General features: G+C 39.2%; 1 protein-coding gene across 11 annotated transcripts in view; it reads left to right on the forward strand.

Moving 5' to 3' along the window:
• The window catches only part of TANC1 (tetratricopeptide repeat, ankyrin repeat and coiled-coil containing 1), a 215,529-nt gene that overhangs the window by 22,028 nt on the left and 169,880 nt on the right, over positions 1-23,621 (forward strand). The window contains exon 1 of one of the 11 annotated variants that reach the window (XM_025039234.1): positions 3,389-3,407. The exons of the other annotated variants lie outside the window; for them this stretch is intronic. The gene's annotated coding sequence lies outside the window, so the exon portion shown is untranslated. Of the gene's footprint in view, positions 1-3,388; positions 3,408-23,621 lie in introns of those variants that run through there. 11 annotated transcript variants of the gene reach the window in all.

Genomic DNA, 23,621 nt, shown 5'->3' on the forward strand with positions numbered 1-23,621 from the left:
CCCAGAGTTAGGCTCCTGTTATCAGCCACTTGAGTGTTATCAAATCTGCTAGAGGCTAACCAGATCCTATTAGGTAATCCTCCCCACAATCACCCCCAAGCGCTTTGCCAGAGGGCTGATTGCCAGAGGGCTGGACACCTTCTCCCTATGGCTGTTATTGCTTAAGATCTTCCTTGGATTTTTACAGAATGGGATGATGAGAAGACTTCCAGGTAAATGGGTGGACTTATTAATAATGCCTGTCTCTGTTAACACTGTCTCCCCTCCTCCCATTGAAATCTTTCCTGTCCTTTAAGGCTGTGTCTTTGCCCCACATTTCTCAGGATGCTTCCCAGACAGCTCTCAGTTCCACTCTTGTACTTCTGTCTATAGTAAACATATTAGCACAGGCACCACTGTCCTCACCTTTTATATATTAATCTCAGATTGTAGCTGACCTGAGGGCGTCCACCGGCCATGCTTTTTGCTTGCATTTCTTTGTATCTTTTACCTAGGTGAGATGAGGTGCTTGGTACACAACTGCTGATTTTGTTTTTTTCTCTTTGTCTGGACCAACACTTTCTGTTTTAGAAGATCCTCTGTAAAGTTACCCACACAGCAAACAATCTCTCCTTTCATTTTCATTAAATAATAAGACAAAAAGGAGCTAAAAATAATTTTTTTGGTGTGTGTCTGTCCTCCAGTATTTTCTTTTCATAGACATACGTGTACATTATGTATGTTAAATGATATGCTGTACTTTTTATAGTATAGTTTGCTGCTTTTACATACACACACATATGGTGTATATTATCTCATATTTGTATGTATTTTACAAATAATTTCTAATGATTGCATGTAATTCACATTCCAGCCTGCAGGAGTAACATAATTTTAACTGCTTATTGAATTTTAAATAACACTTCAATGAACATTCTCTTTCTACAGTTTTATTGAAAGACCTCTAGCAATTAAACTATGTTAAAAACAACGTAACATAGTTTAAAAAAAAAATTGTAAAATCTGTTCATTAGTATCCGAGTAATCACTGTGGTCTGGGACTATTCTGGGTATTGTGGGATACACTTGGAAGCAATTATCAAAGTACTAAGGATAAAATAAACATGTATACAAATAGAAAGTGATGTCAGATATTTAAATAGACTGTTTTTTTAGGATGAATAACCATTAAAGAATTTATGCGGACAACCTAAATGTCCATCAGCAGATGAATGGATAAAGAAAATGTGGTATATATAAACAATAGAATAACACTTAGCTTAAAAAAAGAGGAGATCTTGTCATTTGTGGCAAAATGAATGGACCTAGAGGGCACTATGCTAGGTGAAATAAGCCAGACAGAGAAAGACAGGCATTGATTGGTATCATTTATATGTGGAATAATAAAGGAAAGAAAGAAAGAGAGAGAGACAGACAGACAGACGGACAGACAAAGAGAAAGAGAGAGAGAGAGAGAGAGAGAGAGAGAGAGAGAGAGAGAGAGAGAGAAAGAAGGAAAGAAAGAAAGAAAGAAATATTGAACTAATAGAAACAATAGAAAGTGGTTGATGGGCTGAGTGTGTGGGGGAAATAGGGTTTGCTAAAAAGATACAATTTTTCATTTATAAGATGAATAATGTTTGAGGGTCTAATGTGTAATATGGTGACTATAATTGATAACACTGTACTGTATAATTCAAATTTGATAAGGAAGTAGAATTTAAATGTTCTCAACAACAAAAAAAGAGTAAACGTATGAGATGATAGATTTGTTAATTAACTCAAGAGGAATCCTTTCACAATGTATATATATTATCACATTGTGTACTAAATCTATCATAATTTTATTAGTTATACCTCAATAAAGCTGGAAAAGAAAAAGAACTTTATGCAAGAACTGTAAAAATTAAAAACAAAAAAATGGAGAGGGATGTGTGTGTGTGCACGTGTGTGTCCCAGGGTGAATGTAGACTATGACAAAGAATCTACCTGATTTACAAGTATGACAGAGCCTCAGTGAAGGGGATGAGAACAAAAGGCATGAACCTAAGGAACTTTGGAAAATGGTATATTGACCAGACATTGAAGGCTAAAGACGAAAGAAACTGTGCATTTACACTGTACGTTAGCTGGTAAAGTTGTTTCTTATGGGAATTAGCAATTCCGAAACTACTTTATATGTATTCAGGAGTCGAACAAATACGTAAATGAGTAGTGGATGGTGAGAGCTGCATTTCCCACTGTTGGAAAGGGAAGTCACAAATAAGCAAGGGCAGGAGGCTCCAGTGAACCATGTGGTACTGGATTAGAGTTGGACACATCACTATGAACTTATTTTTAGCTTAATATAGGTACAGAAATCATTATAGAAATGTGGTGCATACATGGGTTAGTATACCTGCACGTATTTCCTACATCTGTCTACTGAGAGGACTTGGAAGTAATGATACCCACAAGCAACAACATACCCAGATCTTGGTGTCTAAATGCCATTCTCTAATAAAGGTAACCAGGGCTTCTTGTGAAATGGGTAATTGCGGGTCCAGAGCATCTTGTATTGCCAGAATATAAGGAAGTGCTCAAAAAACAAAGGAAGTGGACATGTTGAAAGACATAGGGGCCAACCTCAGAGAGCTCCTAATAGCCAAAGCTAGAATGACTTAAGCAACAAAATAAACAGTATAGTTCTACATTATAGCCCAAAGTATAAAATAAATATACATAAATTTATGTAGGGAGAAGAATCATTTTCTTTGTAGAAGAATTCCAAATAATTTACGTAGATACTTCTTCAGGAGCTTAATGTCCCCCACATATACCCCGAGCTACTTCACATGGTGTGCCACATTTAGGGTACCCACATTCAATGCCTGAGGATTTAGCAGAGAGGGTAAACACTGCGTCTTTAAATGAGAAAGTGTATACCTTTTTCCTCCTACAGCATGTCAGCATCTCAAGTTCATTTTTCAACCTACGATATAACAGTTTGTAATAAAGCCTTTATGAGCTCATGGGAAAAAAAAATGTGGGCTGAACTTAGTGACTCACTTCTACAAGATAGAGTATGGAAAGAGGTAAAGGTAAATTTAAAGTGGAGAAACCTGACAAACTCTACTATAACCAAATAAGGTTCACATCGCCAGCAATAAGTCATGCTGTTAGCATGTATCCTTTAATGTAATGTGATGAGAAGGGCACTTTATATCTGTGGGTTCTCTTCCAAAACTCTTAACAGTCTGTGAGAAAAAGATCAGACAAATCCCAGTTGAACATAATACACAATACCTGACCAGTATTCCTCAAAATTGTCAAGGTCATGAAAAACAAGGGAAGATTGAGAAACTGCAACAGACCAGAGGAGACTAAGGAAATATAATGATCCTGGATATGTGTCCTGGAATGGAACAGCGACGTCAGTGGAAAAACTGGTAAAACCCAATTGAAGTCTGGAAGTCAGTTAATTTTTTAAAAAGACACTAAAGACATTTGATTATGAAAACATTAAAATGTAAAGTTGAAAGAGGTGTACAGTGAATACCCACACACCCATAATCTTGAGTCTACAGTTCAGATTTTGTGATTTCTGCTTTATTATATACCTATGCAGCTACCCATCTTATTTTAAAAAGTATTTCAAGGTAAGTTGCAAACATCAGTAAGTGTAACCCACTTTCCCCGAAACAAACCCTCCAAACAAAAATCTCTTTAAAATGTAACTTCTGCCAAGGTTGCCGTCCAACACCTGCCAGACACTCATAGTTGATAATGTGTTTATGGTTGTGCATCCTCCTGTTGGGCATAGAGGAGGATGAAAAGTTGGAGGTTGTAGGTTAAATTGGCACTTTCAGAGGTGATCACGGATGTATGTGATTAGGGGACCATGCTTGGCTGAAGTGGATCTGTGCTTGGGGGGGTTGGGCTGTCGGGGGGTCTGTGAGTGTTCCAGAAAATAGCAGCTGTTTTCTTGCTACGTGTTTCCAATACCTCGAGTGGCATTAAGCGATGTGGACAGCTTTTAAGACAGCCAGAAGGGTTGGCGGGCCTGGACTGGGACAGTGCTGAGTGCTCAAGTTGTCATGTATAGCGCCTGAGCATTTATTTAGGGAGAACCCAAGGCCTCCCTCCCCACACCATTCTTCCCGCCCCTCTGATCCTCTGGGAAAATAAATAGAGCAGGAAGAGAGAGGCCTTAGCTCTGGACAGGGGGTAGGAGAACTGATCAGCTCATCAATCAGAAGAGTGTAATTATGCGGAAAGGACAGAAATCACTCCCTGAAGGCCACAGACTTGGGGGTTTGCCCAGAAGAGGACCTTACAGCTGCTAACAGTAGCCCTATTCAGCTTGGGTGCATAATGATTTTAAAACTAATCAGGAACCAAAGCCGGAGGCTGGGGACAAACACAAATATCTTGTTGACAGAGCAAACATCTAGATTTTGTCGGATAGGAAGTTGCTGAAGAAGGTCAGAGTGATGTAATGGTGTACGCCAAGCTTTCATCCTTAAACAGATGGGCCCCCGAGGTACCATCTGCAGCTCCCCGGGGCCCTTTGAAATTACTTCCTATAAAATAAATCGTCATAAGTTAGTATCAAGAAATTAGGATGGAAGCCATACCTGAAGTAAAACTGGGCAAAGAAGGAAATTTCCACTGGAGTTACTCTCTTCCCCTTCCACCTTTGCCTTAGAAATAGACCTGAGATTTATTTTGATCATTTTTCTTGTTTCAGACTTGGGTATCGTTGCCTCCCCAAATAGCCATCCAGAGTAAACTTCCCTTTCTCATCTTCAGCTCGGACAACTGTACTTTTTCCTACCTAAGCCAGTGTCAGCTAGATAGTTTTCATAAACTGTCTTGCTATTTTGGGTGTTCTGTTTTGGCTGAGGAGGAAGTTGTGTTTTTGTTTCTGTTTTTTTTCTTTCATCAAAGGAATATTTGTTCTGGGAAGGCAGGAGAAAGGATGTTTTTCAGTCTAGATCAGAGGAAGAAAATGTATAGCGTCATATGTAAGTGGCTTATTATGAATCTTAATTGGTGATGTTGTTAAAAAAACATTTAAATCAAACATTTAATAAAGCTTCAGAGCAGAAAGCAGGGTCCACTGTACTCATCCTTTGATTTATTCGACAGTTATTGGCAGTCCTGTGTTCCAGGCCCTGAGGATTTGCAGTGGACGGTGTAGCCTCTGTTCTTAGGAAGAGACACAGTCAGAGGAAATGGCAAAGGGAAATTTTCAGAGGTGAGAGCAATCAGAGGAGGAGTGAGGGGAGACTTCCTGGAGGAGGTGATTCTTGAGTTGCATCTCAAGGGAGTAGCTAGGTGAGGTGTGGTTGGGGCGGAGAGGGAAAAGAGCTGAGCCATGGAAGGTAAACAGCGTGATGTGTGTGGGAACAAAGTGGGTAAGTGTGGCAGCAGTGTGGAATGTAGGAGGGAGCTGTAGGAGAGGCCGATGGAACGGTTGATTTAGAATAGCAGTGAAGAGGAAAAGCCAGGGATGCATTTGTAGATATGTCGGTGGGTACGGAACAAGGGCAGGAAGTTGGAGTGTTAGCATATCGAGCTCGCTGGATTGGTTTTCTGGGCAAACTGGAGGAAAGGGCATTTGCTAGAGCAGTGTTGTGGAGAATGGTGATGAAAGCTTGTGGTGGTTGTTGAAGGGAATGGGAAGGGCCCTTCTGGGTCACAGACATTCAGGTATAGTGGCATCTCTCTGTGAATGGTGTGACTTCTCTTTGGGGCCTTTGGGCCAGGGGTTCTGGCATGGAGGAAGCTGAGTTGCAGGGCTGATTCTCATGGGTGTGGCAAAAGAAGAAGGTTGCAGAGAAGGATGATGCAGGCAAGGGGATGGGTCGGATGATTAGTAGTGCAGGCCACACTGCTAGAGAATGAAAAGGAGGACACACTGCAGTGAGTGAGGGGGCTGTGTGCACTACAAGGATAGGAGGTTGTAATCATCAAGCAAGAGCACTAAATTATGCCCTGTGACTCTAAGGGATAGCCCTGAGAATGGCTAACTAGAGTCAGGAGCCAAAGATCAGAGGCTCAGTATTAGTAATAGTGATAGTGATTGTGATCACTTCCCACGTGTTGTATGCTAGGCGCTACGCTGAGCACTGTGAACTGTTAATTCAACAGCGACTCTGTGAATAGGTACTGTTATTATCTCCATTTATAGGGGAGGAAACATAACCTTCACAGCGGTTAAATAATTGCTCAAGGTCACACAGTTAACATTGATGGGATTCTAATCTGGGGTATCTAAGCCTCTCTTCCTACCCCCTCCCTCAGCCCTATGCTCTTGTTTCTTTAGGCGCTGACCTTTGGCTGAAGAGAAAATTGTGAATTAAGTCCCTCTCCCCCTCTTTTCCCCTGGTGAATGAGAAGTTACCAAAAATAGATAGATGACAGCTGAGAAATGTGAGACTCTCAAAGAAGGATGAAGTTTTACATGAGGTTTTAAGAGAAATGGGCTCAGACAGAACATCCCAGTGGAAAGAGGCCCTATTAAAGAGGGTTAGAGAGGATGGGAAATTAGTGTTTAATGGATATACAGAGTTTCAGTTTGAGAAGCCGAGAAAATTCTAGATGGTGGTGGTGGTTGCACAACAGTGTGAATGTACTTAATGCCACTGAAGAGTACACTTAAAAATGGCTAAAATGGTAAATTTAATGTTGCATATATTTTACCACAATAAAATGTAAAAAGGTGATGGACGGAGAAAATGATAATCACTACCATTTACAAAACCTTTTCCTGGTACAAAATGGGCACTTATTAAACATATGAATGTATGCTGGGGATTTTTCTAAGTGCTTTCTGTGTATTTTTCTTTTAATGCCCACTTTCAGAGATAGCTCAACCCTGTTGTACAGATGAGGAATCTCAGATTCGAAGAATTTAGGCCCAAGGTCATACTTCCAGAAAATGGTGGAGACCAGGGTCTATCAGATCTCCCTGACTCCAAAGCCTTTATCAGTAACCCTTCGGGAATTTAACAGTGAAAGAAGGTTCCAGAGGCTGTGGTGAAGAGGGAGAGGCAGGGCTTTGTTGGTACAGGGAGACCTGGAAGAGGAAAAATGCTGGAGGAGAAGAGAAGGATGGGGGATAGGGGAGCAGCAGGACCACAGGGATGAGAGGTTGGATGCAAGGACGGTCCTCTTGTGTCTGGACTGGGCATGAGCTGTGATGGAACTGATGAAAAGTCCAGGTTACACTGACCCTGTCTCGGAAGGGAGATGGAGGTTCCAGAGAAGCATAAGGCCCAGTGTGGGGGGAGGTGTCTTCTGTCTTCAGACAGTCTTGGTGGTAGAAGAGTCTTCCCAGATTGGGAGGAAGTGAGAGAAAGAGCTGGAGGCCTGGACAGTGCAGAGATGGGGCTCGGCTTGTACCCCTTTTGTCATTTTTCTGCTGAACTTTCTTCGATTCTACTGCCCATTAAGTCTGAAGTCAGCAATCTGATATTGACTCTGGGTGAATGAATATCGGGGAGGAAGCAGTGGCAGTGCTGAGGAAGAGTGACTGTTTTTCTAATGCCCACAGCAAATACCAAGGGTGAGGTCAGATCATGGCCAACTCCCTGGCTTTGTAGCTGATCAGCAAATTGCAAATATTTTGCTGCAGATTTTCTTTCTTTTAAGCAGAATAGTATAAAATACGTATATTAGGAAATAGATTTCTCTTGTCTCTTCCCGAAAAATTTTAAGGTTGTAACCTAAAACTCCTTAGTTGTATCCTGTCTTTACTGGTGGCCAATGGCGTTTGTGATCCCCGAGCTGGAGATGCAGGTCTGTCTCAGATACTGGATTTAGAGAGGTGTTTGTGAAGTGATCTAATCTGTTTATGAGGGAAATGCTCTCTTGAGAGTTTTGTCATAATTTTATTTCATGTGTTTACGTTGGATTCAGCAGAATTCTTTTATTCTGTTGGTGGTGGTTTTAGATTCTGTACTAAAAGGCCGATTGCTTGAGCAATACTTTCTGTATAATAGTGGTGGCTGTGGAGAGCATGGCCTGTGATTGTGATTATATAATAATTTTGAATAAATAAATGTTCTCATGGCAGGTCCTGGAAGGGCAGCCTGGAAGCTGGCATCATTAGGGATTAAGTTGCACTGCAGGTAAATTTTGCAGCTGTCAGATGCACTGCAGCACCTCAGCCGTGACCTCCAGGTATAAATGGACCTTCATCAGCATCACCAAATGTCAATTCTGGGAGGATCGGGGTGCAGCGGGATGCTATCCATCAAAATTCTAGAACTTTGTTCCTGGCCATCATATGTTTTACCACTATTAGCTGGCTGGATCTAAAGAGCTTATAACAATTCTTTTCAAGGAAAGGTAGAGAGCCTCTATGCTTTCTGGTGCCAAATTCTGGTGAATCATTTAACTGTCCTGTTCTGTGCCCTATTTCTCCAGCTAAGAAACATTTGGGGGCTAGGTAGAATAAGGCAAATGAAATTTACCTGAAAATGAAAATAGCACTAAGATAGTGATAACTAAGGTAGCCCTTATTTTGGGGAAATAATAATGGCTAACATTATAATGAGTGGTTTATCTTCTGGGCCAGGTGCTTTTCTGGTTTTATCTAATTGGGTCTTTGAGAACAGGATCTTGTCATTTGTTCAATTCTAGATCCTCCAGCCAAGAACAGTGCCTGGCACGGAGTAGATGCTCCAGTGAATGAATTGAACACAGATAAGGATTCTGAGGCACAAAGAGGTTAAATTGCTTGCCCAGTGCCATACAATTAAAAACTGGGATTCCTTGACAGTAGGTAGATGAAGAAGGTGGAAGGCACAGAGAATTATGTCTTCAGAACCTCTTCACTGAAAATATTATTTACTGTGATTTTAGAGGTCTCTTGAGTTTTGCTAAAGTAAATTTCTCCATCTATTAAAGATACTAATTTCAATAATTTTTATTAAAAATGAATATTACATGATGTAATTTTATAATTATAATAATGTTATGAAGATTAAATGAGAAACAACTTAAAATAGCACCTATACTTTGTACTATATGTTTAAAAATTTGCCTTGAGTGTCATTTATTTTTAAAAGGATATTTGATTGTTTACTTGGTTTTAATTTTGAAGACAAAATTTTTTTTTTAAAAGCATGGAGACTTCTTTAAAAATAGACCTGAATAAGAAAATAAAATTCAGAGATATAATAGGAAAACCAAGAGTGAAGTCTGATTTTAGTAACATGTTACCATCTAAACACTACATGAATACAAAATATTTCATTAGCCAAACAACTAGAATATAACATTTTGGAAGGAATTGCCCATAGAGCACCAAGAAAGTGTACTATAAGAAAGTATTATTGTATATATGAACCATAATTTCTTTATCCAGTCCTCTGTTGATGGGCATTTAGGTTGCTTCCATATCTTGACTATTGTAAATTGTGCTGCCATGAATATCGGAGTGCATAGATCTTTACAAATTATTGTTTCGGTTTTCTTTGGATAAATACCCAGAAATATTTATAAAAAAGTGAAATTCTACCATTTGCAACGACATGGATGGACCAAAAGATGTTATGCTGAGTGAAATAAGTCAGACGGAGAAAGATAAATACCATATGATTTCACTTATATGCGGAATCTAAGGAACAAAAAGAAAAAACTAATCAAAAACAGACTCACAAATATAGTGGACTATTTGGTGATGGATAGTGGGGAGTGGGGCTTGGAGGACTGGGAGAATGGGGTGAGGGGTTAAAGAAGTACAAATTAGTAGTTGAAAGCTGGTCACGGGGATAGGGAGCTGGGCAGAGGGAATTCAGTTAGCATTAATACGATGGCTAGGTGGAGGGCAGGGGAGGGAGGGAGCAACTGAGATCATTTTATGAACTATATAGATGTCTAACCAATGTACTGTATACATGAAATGTAAATAAATAAATAATTATTGTTTAGCTCAGTAGTCTAAACTTTTTGACATAGCAAGCCTATCAAAATATTTTTGTTCATATCTGCAGCATTTGTATATGAATTATCACGTATTAACTAATAAGCTATTTACATTATAAAATACACAAGAATAGAAATGAAAGAATGAGATAAGTAAAAGTGATTAGATATTCTAATATTTTCTTTCTATATCGAGATCACCTTCTACCCTTCTCTTTCGATCTGGTTTAGAAAGCCTGAAAGTAATCCAGAAGAGAAAGCACACAGCATTTTTTGAAGAAAGGCTTGCTAGTTTTTTTAGAGTGATATGTGGATGAGAAATTGACAGAGAGGTAAACTGTCAGGCAGATTGAGTGTAGGATGTTTTGGTGAGTAAACTAAAAAGCTGTCCCTGGCCATCTGCTTGAAAATGTTGGTGAGGTGGTCACGAACCACACTCCTACAGATTAAATTGTCCCTGTTAGGGTGGTCTGATAACTTCCTCATAGCTGATTATGCTGGACATGCTGAAATAGAGGAAAAAATATAGTTCATATACAAGGCATGCAGTATTGCTTTTAAATTTGAAAGGTATTTGAAAGGAATAGAACTGAATAGAGAAGTAAAGATATTGCTTTTAAATTTGAAAGGTATTTTAGCTATTTGAAAGGAATAGAACTGAATAGAGAAGTAAAGAAGTCATGTTAATCTTTAGGAAGTAAGTAAGTAGAAATAAGATGAAATCACTAGACTTGAACTTAGCAAGAGCTGTGGTCGGATGGAGGAGTAGTGAGGAGGTGACTCTGATCGCAGCCCACAGAAGAGACCAGGGCGGAGGCTGCTGAAGTCTCTTAAAGGCAGGAGCAGAGCCTCGAGTGAAACACTTATTATCATTATTGTGGAATATTTGGTGGTAAGTTAGCCTCACAAATTAACATTTTCTGAGATTGTCAAATGCTGTACTTGTTTCTGGATTTACAAGATTACATGAAGAGGGACTATCAAATTAAGAAGATACTGTTTGCTTATCTGAGGAGAGTCCTGTAGTAGACTCCAAGGAAGAAGTCATCAGCCTGGCAATGTGAGTGACCATGAATGTGAATGTGTTTGGGACGATGGTTGGGTAGATCGATTTCTATCTTGGACTAGGTTTAACTACTGAGATAAATTGGGCATTTCAGATAGATTGGTAATTCAGATTACTGTTTCTGGAGGAACTAAAAGCAGACTGGAGAAATAAATGATAGATTGCCCAAAGCTTCATTTTCATTTGAGATTGCACAAAACTATGTACTTAGTACGGAACGGAGGGTGGAATTTAACAGCATTTCAACAGTGATGGCATTTTATTGATTATCCACAAATAAAATACTTAAGTGTTAATTGGAGTATTTTCAGCAGAACATTTCACAACAGGAAAGAAAAAGTCTCTTCTGGAAATAGGTGGGCCAGTTATTAAAAACCAGAGAAAGTAGCAAATGCAGACCCCCGGTGAGCACCTTCCATTTCCCTAGGATCCTCCCTGAAAGACAGGACAGGTAAGGACCTAGTTTTTGGCAGCATTCAGCTCTGTAGAAGATTTCTTAAGCGATAATTATAATATTGTTCAGAGAACACTAGTAATAAATATTCCTGTCCTTAATTTTACATAAAAGACGCTTAGTCACTCTCATAAATAACTAGTTGATGTGTTTGTGGCTCAGATGGGGAATCTGAGAAACTGTGATAGTTGGCAAATACTTAGAAGTGGCATGGACGGAATTAGAAACTGATAAAATAAGAATTTGGGGTTTCTGGAAGTCCTTGAGAAAAGTGACCTCACTAAAAGAGTGACTCAAGGAAAAGCTATACCGATCCCAGGAACATTGCTCACTAGGGGAATGCATCCGTGCCCTACCTCAGCTGGGAAGCCGTGGGAACAGCGGTGGGGGGCTGGCTCTGTGGCAGGGGTGCATGAACCTTAGAGTCCACCTCACCGTTGTTGGTGCAGTAAAGGAAGAGTTAATACTAACACATGGCTTTAGTGGACAGATTATAATCTGCCAATTCTATTTCAAGGATGTGGGAAGGAAACAATATTCAGAACTATGTGTTTGTAGAAATGAATGAAAGCTTTTAAAAGTTTTCTTCGAGTGACCTTTGGCAGATCACTTGTTTACATTGGGTCTCAATTTCCTCATCTAAAAGTAAAAGAAAGGTTTAATGGAATAATCTCTTAAAGCCCCTTCTGGTTCTAAATGAGTGTATCCATTCTGAATAGATGAGAGTGGATGGTGACATACATTTAGTACTACCTGCTGTGTATGTTTTAGGTGCAATACATGCACTAGTTCACTTAACCCTCATTATTGCATTCACTCTATAAATCATACCCATGAGGTAGGGGTGTTATGATTCCCATTTTACAAATGAGGGTGAGTAAAATGGACACGGTCACTCAGCTACCACTAGTTAAGTGGCTGAGCTGGAATATGATGAGAAATGGTCATAATAATAGCAACACTGATTCATCTATGTTTTGAATGAAATGAAAACAAAGTTAGTGTTTCGGATATTAGAATTGTTCTATTTTCTCACAGTTTACTTAGAAGCAAAATAAACCCTTTAAAGATAACAAGATATTGAATCCTACCCCTTGAAGAGAAAGAACTCATTTTTTTGGATTATTAGGATGGGGGGGGCAGTAAATGACTCCCTAGTTTTCCTGTCAGTCTGAGTTCTGAACTAGTTCTGATAGAGACCAGAGAAAGAAGACATCAGGAATTCAGATTGCACCTTTTTTACTGACAACTAATATTGGAGAGTATGACTTAAATATGTGTCAACAGTGGGCTTCCTCGTACTGAACTCCACAGTAGTCAGTTTGCCTGGCTGCTTGCAGGCAGTGCTGGACCAGCAGGGCTTTCCCACATGGAGGCCTGCTCCTGGAAGTATAGCCAGAATGTTGAAGAGGACTGAACTGTGTGTATCCAGAGGGTAGCTTGGCACCCAAGAAGTGGGGAGGAGCTGGGTGCTTGTCCCCAAATTCTTTTCCTTAGCTTCAAGGATTAGATAAGTCAGTAGGGCTTCTAGGAAGGGGTGAGTGAAGGGCAGAAGAGAGGTCGAGATGGTAAACCAGACTTACTCTCTGCCTAAAAGGAAACAGGAACCAGGCAGGCCCCACCCCTGCTTTGCTCCCCACCAGTAGCAAATGCTATTCTGCTTCCCAAGGCCAACAACATTCTAGATAAATTGTTTTCTTCTACTTGAGAGACTGGCTTTTGTAAAAGTGAAGTTGGATTTAAAAACAAAACAAAACAGACTCCAACTATATTGTGTTTGCTGAGGCAAATGTGGATGTTGTTTCCATTTTAGTAGAAGTCAAAGTAAAATATTCTGGCATATATTATTCACTCCCATGTTCTAAGAAAGTCATTGAAATTGATTGTGCTAATAGCAATGTCTTTCAGAAAGTAAATTCAGACACATGCTGTTATAACTTTAAAGTACCTTATACTTTAAATTTTTTTTTTGAGTGAGGGTAAATAGATTAGAAACTTCACGTAAACAAAATCTGTCCCTTTCTAAATGGCTGTTGAAGTCTCTGCTGTGCAAGAGACCCAGTTTTAAAGTTGTTCTTTCACCTTGTGCTATTTTTCTCCTAAGAATAATGGAAGATATTCAGACTGAAAATTATTGTGGGCAACTGGCTTGTCGTCTAAAGTAACATTTTTATTCAACAAGTAAAACAAATTTGCCCAACTAAATTATTCATAGGAATTATAAAACTTGTCATTTAGAGTGGATGTTGGAATATTCAGGTCATTTAGAAGGCTGTGGTTAAAAATAAAATGACCTAAATATATAGCTCTACTTTTTTTTTAAGGAAAATTTAAGCTTTTAATTTTTGTTTGACATTGGTCCTAATTCGGTTTCTATTGGGACTGTAAGTAGCTACTCTTTCAGTGTTCTAAATAAAGACAATTCTTTTTTCTCTTCTTGTGGGTTGTTTCTCAGGATATATGGCACCATATTTCAGCTAGATTGTATCAGTTCTGTATCCTTTCTGATACCTGATGGGTATAGATGTGGGTGACAGAGAAACTGGAGAAGGTGGTAAGCAAATGACTCTTCAGCAAAAAATTGAAGACAGTCGTTCTTTATTCTTATCACTTTTAAATTTTAAAGGAAGGAGCATTTTAAATGTGAACTTGTCCCAGTCTGCTTTGGGGCAGTAACTGGAGCATAAAATGTTGGAAATCAATTATGTATTTAGGGAGATGAAACAAGCTGACATATTGAAGGCATATTGTATTCTGTTTGGTGGACAAAGCAGGGCAGTTATGTCATATTCCTGCAGTGAAATTGTGTCCCAAGGGAGTGAGACACAGAGGATCACACATCCTGATGTACCCTAACTTCACAGAACATGAGAGTATTTATGATGTACTTGCCATTTGTCCTGGGAAAAAGTCCTATCTTAAAATTTGGCTCTGCTTTTTTGCTTGTTGACTGATAAGTAAAGAATTTGATTAAAAAAAAAAAACATTCTTGGCCCTGATTTATACCAGCATGGTCATTTTGCAATGCATTATACATTCTCTGTGCTAGTTAGGTGGTAAGATCTTTGCAGGAGAGGGCAGAGAGAGTTTTAGATTTCTTTTGTAACCAGCTGTGACGACACAGTACTGATCAGTTACATAACTGTTCATAGATTTGGGGGATCCTTGTATGGGTGTTGTCTCATGTTCACTTGATAGCAGAGGCCCCCGAGGACTAGGTTGTGTCGACTGTGACGGCACATATCTGGTAAATAGCTGTGTTAGTCAGCTAAGGTTGCCGTTAACAAAGTACCACAGGCTGGGCGGAGTTAACAACAGAAATTTGTTGTCTCACAGTTCTGGAGGCTGAAAGTCCAAGATCAAGGTGTGGACAAGGGCTGGGTCCTTCAGAGGCTTGTGAGGGAAGAATGTGTTCCAGGCCTCCCTCCCTGGCTTGTAGATGACTGTCTTCTCCCTGCGTCTCTTCACATGAGCTTCCCTCTATCCATGTCTGTCTCTGTGACCAAATTTGCCCTTTTTATAAGGACACCAGTCATAGTGTATTAGGGCCCACCCTAATGGTCTCATTTTACCTTGATTACCTCTGTATAAAGACGCTCTCTCCAAATAAGGCCCCAAGCTGTGGTGCTGGCAGGTAGGCTTTCAACATGAATTTTGGGGAGGACATAATTTAGTCCATTACAGCAGCACATCTGGGGTCACACTGTCTTTTTGTCTTCTAATTCAGTAACTTCCCTGGCACTGTTTGGTATTTGTTGTTTGGTTTATATGTAGCTTAGACAGGGAAAGTCAGACTTTCTATTCACGGAAATACCAGTTACTCTCCTTGCAGTTTCTTGCTGGTTTACAGACTGAGGCCATTTCTTAGATGATGATAGTTTTTCTTGAGGTTGTTTTTTTAGAGAGTTTTAAAAACATTTATCTTTTTCCCCTTTGATCCCTGTATAAAAATATTTGTCATTTGATATATACATTGATTTTAAAGAGAGATAAACTGCATTTTGCCTACGATCTTTTCTCTTTTAGTCTTTTTGGAATACTTTTTTTTAATCCTAGCAGGGGAAAATGATCATCAATATTTGAGGGTTTAAATATAGGACGTATAGCCACCTGGGTAGTTGGTTTCTTAATTTCCTGGCAGCAGTAGAAATCGAGGTATGACATAACTGCCCTGCTTTGTCCACCAAACAGAATACAGTACGCCTTCAATATTTCAGCTTGTTTCTCCTACCCTAAGTTTGGGTTGTATTCAGAATGCAATATTTAAAAGATAAAATATATTACTATATCCTATTATTTTGCATTTTCAGTAACATTTAAAGGGATCTTCCCTGCCCAAAGGCATCAGTTTAAGAAATATAGTGCAGTTTCTTCTCAAAGAGCTTGGTGCAGTTTGTCTGACTCCCGATTGTAAACTCGTAGGGGATGGGCCTTTAAATATTAGGAAAGAAATATTTGCAGTGGTTCTGGGTTGGAAGACTGCAAATGCATACTAGATATACCATGTGTGTGTGTGTGTGTGTGTGTATGTGTGTTTCAGGTTAAATGCAGTTTTCAAAAAAGTTTTAAATTTGCTTAATTTTACATACTTTTTTTTTTTTTTTTAATGAAGGACAGATACCATAGAAAGTGGCAGTATGCAGAAATTTAAAAATAAGACCCTGATTGAAATGGTTTGGGACATTCTCTTGTGGGTGTTGATTTATAGCCTGGCGGGATTTGGGTGGGTTGGGGTGTGTGTGTGTGTGTGTGTTCTGAATGCTATAATGGAACAGGCGTGGTGATAAAAACCTCTTGTCATTGTTGCCCAGCATCCCACAGTTCAAAGGCAGCCAGTTACACAGGGCTTGACAAGAAGCCTCCCATTTCGTGTGTTTGTTGAGTGAAGAGAGTGAGGTGTCTATGCGGAACATTTTGTGTTGAAGGAGGAACAGTCCGACTGCTGCAGGCAGGCATTAAAAGTCTGTCCCACCGGCCTCACACTGAATTTGCTATCGATGCGTTCCCACGAGGCGTCCAGATTAAGAAGAAGACCTGTTGTGCCGCACAGCTGTTAAAATGGTTAATGCTGTTCTTCCTAAACTATTATGGGAAATGCAGTACGTATTTATTTGGCTTTTGAGAACAGGAACTTATAGTGCATTTGGGGTCTTTGCGATCATTAACAACTTATTTCCAACAAATAGCAGCAGAACAAATTAGGTTGGCTATATTACTTCCCTTAAAAAAAAATTGTGCTAAAATGTGCATGACAAATGCAGATGTCATATTAAGATGTACACCTGAAACTTACATAATGTTATTAACCAACGTCACCCCAATAAGTTCAAAAAAAGAAAAACAACAGGCATGTCATGCGCACAAACATTGAAAAAATAAAATAAAATATACATAACAAGGTTTACATTTTAACCATTTCTAAGTGTATAGTTCAGTGGCATTAAATACATTCAAATTGTTGCACAGTCATTAATCACTACATCTCCAGAACTATTTCATCATTCCCAGGAGAAACTCTGTACCCATTTATCACTAACTCCCCATTCTCCTCTTCTCCCTGCCTTTCTAACCTTTGTTCTGTGTTCTGTTTCTACGACTTTGCCTCTTCTAGATACCTCATATAAGTGAAATCATATAATATTCGTCCTTTGTGTCTGGTGGGTCTGGTAATTCATAGGTTTATCTGAACAGCTTTCACCATATGCCATTTTCTTTCTGATCATAAAATAGTAGATAACTTTAGAATATTAAAGCTCTAGGACAGAAGTTCAAAACGTATATGCCTTCGGGGACCAGAAAGTAGTAACATCTAATGTTTATAGAGCAGTTGCTAAGTATCAGACACAGATCTAAGCACTTTGCAGGTAATAACACATTTCCCCTTCCACCAGCTCTATGAGGTAAATACTGTAAATACCCCAGTTTTGCAGGTGGAAAACTGAGAGGTGAATTACTTGCCTAAGAAAACCATGGCTTGTATGTGGCAAAGTGGAGATTCCAGTAGGCTCTGCTCCAAGAGCCTGAGCAACTAGGCAGCTCCTTGATTACACACAAGTGGATTGGGCAAAGGAAAAGTGATCTGAGCCAGCGAGGGAGTAAGCCGATGGCAAGTGGCAGCCCATCTTCAGCTCCAGTGTCAGGGTTAATTAAGGGAGCAGTGGAGTTGGAGGTGCTACTCAGCTACCCTTAGGTTGTTGCTGAGCTGAAATGTGGCCTTGATACTGCTGGCACTTACAAATTTCTGAGGAGCTAGAACTCATTTATGTATGACCTCTTGTTTAAATGTTTACAACCTAACTCAATTACAAACAAAAGCAAAGCCTGTGGGCCAGACTGGATATCGGTGGCCCACTAGTTTGAGACCTTTGCTCTGAGGTTTCAGGATAACCTTTTACTTATCCAGGCCACTCCACAGTTTGTACTCCTGCGTCACTCGTGACTTGTTTGGACCTGGAGTCAGGGTCTTGCTGATCTTTGCATCCCCTGCTTTAACTTCCATATAGCAATTTTCAGTAAATGTGCGCTGAGCGAGTGAGTCTCTACAGCTTTCATGAATTCTTCCCTCATGCTGCCAAGAGTTCACTGAAAGTCTAATTTAAAACAAAACAAAGCCAGTCAATTTTGAGAGGCTTATATCCTTTCATGTAGAGCTTCATAATTTATTGTTTCATTCTGGGTTCCTTTGATTTAACAATGCTGATTAAAATAGGACTTTAAAGTGTGTGTGTGTTTTTCTTTTAGAAAAATCTCACCAAAGAAATGCAGATAAATGCTGTGAATAACACATGCAAATCTGAACCTTCTTGTTTTAATAACAGCTGCCAGCATTTATGACATGCTTACTTCATGTTAGCCATTATGTTAAGGATTTGACATGCCTTATTTCTTTTAATTAAGAGTTAATCAGTTAAGAATATATGGATTTAGATTGAATTTTAGAATTGGAAGGACTTGAACACATCTAATCCAATTGGCTGACTTTGCATATGAAGCTGGTCAGGGCCAACAAATTTAAGAGACTAGTCCAAGGTCATACATCTGTTTTATGCGACAGCCAGAACCCTTTGGACATACATGTCTGTTGAGTGGTATAGACATAACCCTCTTGAATACACGTATCTGTGTGTGGTATAGCCAGTGTCTCCTTTTTTTCAGCCTCCTGTCTAATAGACTTTTTTAGACACCATAGTGTCTCTACTTTTATCTATCATCTGTGGGAAAACAGGGCTTGTTAACGTGTAATAATGTGTTATCGCTCATATAAAGAGCTTTTGAGCTGTGGATTATTAGGATATTTGAAATGGTTTGCTAGTACAGATGTGGTTTTGGACCATCCGTTGTGCTTTGTGAGATGCCTAGAGTCTGGAGTTACAGGACGCTAAGAAAAGGAATTCAAGTTCTTACTCATTAGCACAGGACCCTAAACTAAAAGATCTGATCATCTTATAGATAATACTGTAAATGAGGATGTTAGAAGAATGTTTAACTTAAAACAAGTAATTTACATATTGAATGATATAGTAATCATCACGTTCATCTAATATTTGACCCTTTGTCCACACTTTGGTAGATGTCAATGGTTCAAATCCATGTTTGAAGCCGGAGGGCAGGGTTTGGACCTTTTTCTCATTCAACTGAAAATTATTAAGGCTTTTCTTTTTAAGAGTTATTTTCCCAATGACAAAAGTAATTGGTGCTTCTGGTACAAAAAAAATTTTTATTTTAAACAGAAAGTAATTTTACCATTCAGAAATTTACTGCATACATTTAAAATTGTAAATTTAATTTTAGTTGAACAGAATATAACTGAAATTAAAACTGAAGGAATTGCTGAACTTAAGATAATTTTTTTTCAGATTTAATGTCTCTCACACTCATTCAAAGACACTTGCTCTAAAGTTAAAGTATATGAAAAAATTGATAAGCCAGCGCAATAATCCAGATTATTGTGACTTCAGCGTTCCTGTTTTTTTTTCTCCTTTACTGTATTGTCCACATGCAAGAGAAGCATAAACAATACAGAGTGATGTATAGTTTAAGACTAAAGTGTATGATATGGGCCATAAGTCAAAGTTTGAGGAGGACTGAAGAGGGGACTTATAAACTCTATTTAAAAACTAAAAACCGAAGACAGCTGAAAATTTTTCCTAGAGAAATTAAGAGAGATCAATATCTGTTTCATCATTTCGAAATTGTTCAAGAAAAGAATCCTACTTAAAAGTAGGTTTGAAAACCCTGGATGTACTTTATTTTACTTGCTTATAACAGCGCTTGGCGGTATTCCTGCTTTGATCATTGAAGACTTGAAGGCTAATGGAGGGAAAGTTACGTAACTCCCTTGAGGTGACACCGCTTGTCAGGAGAGTAGCCAAAATGCCATCCTTTTTCAGGCGGTGCTCTTAGTGGTCTACTACTCAGGTAGGAGATGTAGGTATTGCACAGGTATAGTTATGCCTCACCTGGCAATCTTGCTATCCCGAGCACAGTTGCAATTTTGGCATTAAGCGGAAAAGCCCTCTGCGCAGTCCGGAACAGATAGTTCATGTGTGTTACATGCACCTCTCTCCTCAGTGTGTGCCCGGGGTCTTTTTTCTCTTATCTGCCGTCCATTTGAACTGTGAACATTGATGTGTGTTCAGGGGTTCTATCCATAAGAAATCCATATCTGGAAATTAGAAGTGCAGGCGGACTGTGGAAGTTGGAGAGTTTGACTGAGTAAAGATGTCAGCTTGGGGAGAACACATGCTGTGCATCCCGATAGGCCTTCCTAAGGTCCCTTGGCCAGATCCCTTGCTTCACTGGGTTTTCGTGATGACTCCAGGTTAGGTCTTGTTAAATTCCCCAAAATTTATCTAGTGCATACTATGTATGTGGCCTTGGACATGTGATGATAAACAAATTAGGGTCCCTTTCTTACAGACTAAGAGAGCAGATGGTTTCATATGCAGATACAAGACAATAATAAGGGGTACAGAACAGAGATGAATGGGATATAGTGGGAACAGAGGGCAAATTTAGACTTGTTCTGCAGTGGAAGGAAAGAAGGCGTTAGGATTTTGGAGAGTGAATAGTTGTTGTACAGGTGGAGTAAAAGGATATTCCAGGTAGAGAGGTCTTTATATGCTAATAAGGTAGCTGGAATCTGGGTAGTAAATGTTAGGGACACTTTTACTCTAAATGTCTAACCTGAGGCTTTTAAAAGTCATTATAGAAATTGTCAAAAACAGACAATTAGTAAGGCATATAATGAATATGTAAGGATCAACCAGCTTCATAAATGCTAATATTTTACCTGTCTCCTTTTACTAACCCTGCATTATTTTTTCACTTGTAAAGAGTTCGTATACATCTCTTAACTGGTAAGAAAAGATTCCCACCCTACCTCCATGCCATTATCACACAATGAAATAAGGATAATTCACTAATACTGATCCAGAACTAGTCCATGTGCAGATATCTCCCTTTAACACAGGTTTTATACTCAAAGAGAACAATTTCATTATCTAAAAGATTCATTTATTTAGTGTACCAAATTTTTCAGGGATGTTGGATAAATGGGACATTACTCTAATAGCATATTTTTATTCCTTTCTTTAGAAATATTATACAATTTATCTGGCCTTATATCGGATTGTTTTAACTTAGATGGGCCCTGATGGAAGGCTGTAACTTTATATTACTTATTTATCATCCTAGCAAGGCCTTTCTGGGCTTCAGAAAACACTCAAACTCTGAGGGCTAGGTTATAAATGGCTTAGGGTACTCTGCCCAGTTGCTCTGGTTTTGCTTCAATGTTTAGCTGTAAAGGTTTAGCCCATGAGTTGGAAGTGTGGCGTTTGTTCTACAAACTACTACCCTTGCAGCCTTTGAAAGCTATTTTCTAGCATTCCTTCTTGGCTTGTGTCTATACTCATAAGGCAGGCTACTTGCAGTCTCCACAGGATTAGCTTGATCCTTCAGGGGTTGGCCTGGATGGCCCTCCTTTTTGAGGTTTCCTCAACTACTTCAGCCTTTGGTTCCCTCTCTGTCCCCTCTCCATTCTTCCTACCCCACATTCTAGCCCTTAGTTATATGCTAACCTATATTATATAACTGTATATCTATGTCTATATATCGTTTATACTTCTCTTGCCTATAAGGCGGTATGAAGCAGAAGAAAGGAAGGGAACTTTGAAGCTAGCATAATCGGAATTCCTGAGCCTGTTTCCTTCTTTAAAAAAAAATTTGTGATTTAAAAAAATATGTAACATGAGACACCTGCACTTTTAACAAAATTTTAAGTGTATAGTACAATATTATTAACTATAAGCAGGTCTCTAGACTTTTTTTTATCTTAGGTCACTGAAACTTTCTACTCATTGAACGTTACCTCATTTCCCCTTCCTTTCAGCCCCTGGCAACCAGCATTTCACTTTCTGCTTCTATGAGTCTGACTGCTTTAGATACCTCATCTGAGTTGGAGTCATCTAGTATTTGACCTTCTGTGACTGGCTTGTTTCACTTAACATAATGTCCTCAAGATTTATCCATGTTGTAGCATGTGACAGGATTTTCTTCTTTTAAGGCTGAATAATATTTCATTGTATATACTACATTTTCTTTATCCATTCACCTGTCAGTGACGTTTAGGTTGCTTGTACATCTTGGCTACTTTGAATAATAGTGCAGTGAACATGGATGTGCAAGTATCTCTTTGGGATCCAATTTCAATTCTTATGGATAAACACCCTTAAGTGGGATTGCTGGATCATGTGCCTAATTTTTTTTCTTTTTTTAGGTTTGTAATATGGAACTTGTACTCTTTGTAATTCATGGCGTACAGAGTGGGTCATTAGGCATCCCCTCTCGTTCATGTATATTCACTGTGCTTTATCATAGATTGTACTTCTTGCTTTACCTAGTGCCTTACTATTTTTGATCATGTGTTCAATAGCTTTGAGAATTATTTTGGAGAGAAGTCATCATTTTTTGGAAAAAAGAAAAAAAAAGAAACCAAACTTTTATTCACTGGTCATTCACAGCAGCTGTGTCATTGAGGAAGTGTTGACACTGCTTTTGGTTTTTAAATGACTGTGTGTTATTCCCTCCCAGGACTGAAAAAATTGCAAGGTTGGAAATCTCAGGATTCTGAACAAGATCAGAAAACAAAGACAGTAAAACCAAGGGGGGAAAAATCTTTCTACAAAATAGTGGTACAAAGCAGAAAATGCTAGAACTCTATAGAAAATGATAGGTATTGCAAAAATAAGCTCTGACCAGAAAATGAAGTTTGCTGTTTTCCATGTTATTTTGAAGTGGGAGGCAGCTTAGCCAGCTAGGGTTTTTAATGTTGTCTGATTTTTTGTCAAAAGGATATTGATAAAAATGTACATGTAAATTTAGCTTTGTGAATAGGGTTTTAGAAGATGATTTGATTTCCTAGGAGAGAAGAATTATCTGGTTATTTTCATATTAATAATTTCAGGAGCTCTAGGTGTTAACTTTGAAGTGGTTTGTAAGAAGCCCTCTGATTCCCCTCTACCCAGAGAAGACATAGTTGCAGTCATTTCTTTGATATTCCTTAGATTTCACCTTAGAATTAGTGAACGAGGGTGCCGTGGCTTCAGTGTGCCCTGTCAACATGGGGGCATTGTTCTTAAGGAGAAGATATATCCCATTTTCTCTTGCTTGGTTGATGTTTTGTTGCTGGGGTAGGATCCAGATCTTGTGACTTATTTGTGTTCTGGCCAGAAGACCCTTAGCTTTTTATGATCTGAGTCATTTCCTAGGGAGGCCCAGTTTGGGCCTGGAACTCCCTGCCCAGGAGTGGGGGACCCGCGGTGCGGGCAGCAGACCTGGCTTTTGTTGCTGGGAGGAAGTCCAGTGTGACAGGAGGAAAAAACTAGTGCTAGTGGCTTGTAGATGGAGATCTAATGTGGCCCAGGGCATCAGTGTGGCCTGACGTGAACACCCACCCATATGCCCTGACCTGCTGTGGCCATGTGGGTTCAGGGTTGACCTGAAGGATTGCCGAGACAAGGCAGCACCTCCACCCCTAGGGATTTGCAGGTGATCAGGAGAGAGGGGCTCGGGCTTGGTTATCATAACTGAGTTAGAAGGTGGAGGAGTGAGGCCTGTGGAATGCGGGATAAAGCAGCTGAGTAATATATTAGACACAAGGTCAGCCTGTTAAGAAGCAAGAGCAACTTGGCTCGAGCTGTTTAA

Source organism: Pteropus alecto, unplaced genomic scaffold (genome assembly GCF_000325575.1).
Source record: "Pteropus alecto unplaced genomic scaffold, ASM32557v1 scaffold3, whole genome shotgun sequence".
In the NCBI taxonomy this organism is placed as follows: Eukaryota; Metazoa; Chordata; class Mammalia; order Chiroptera; family Pteropodidae; genus Pteropus; species Pteropus alecto.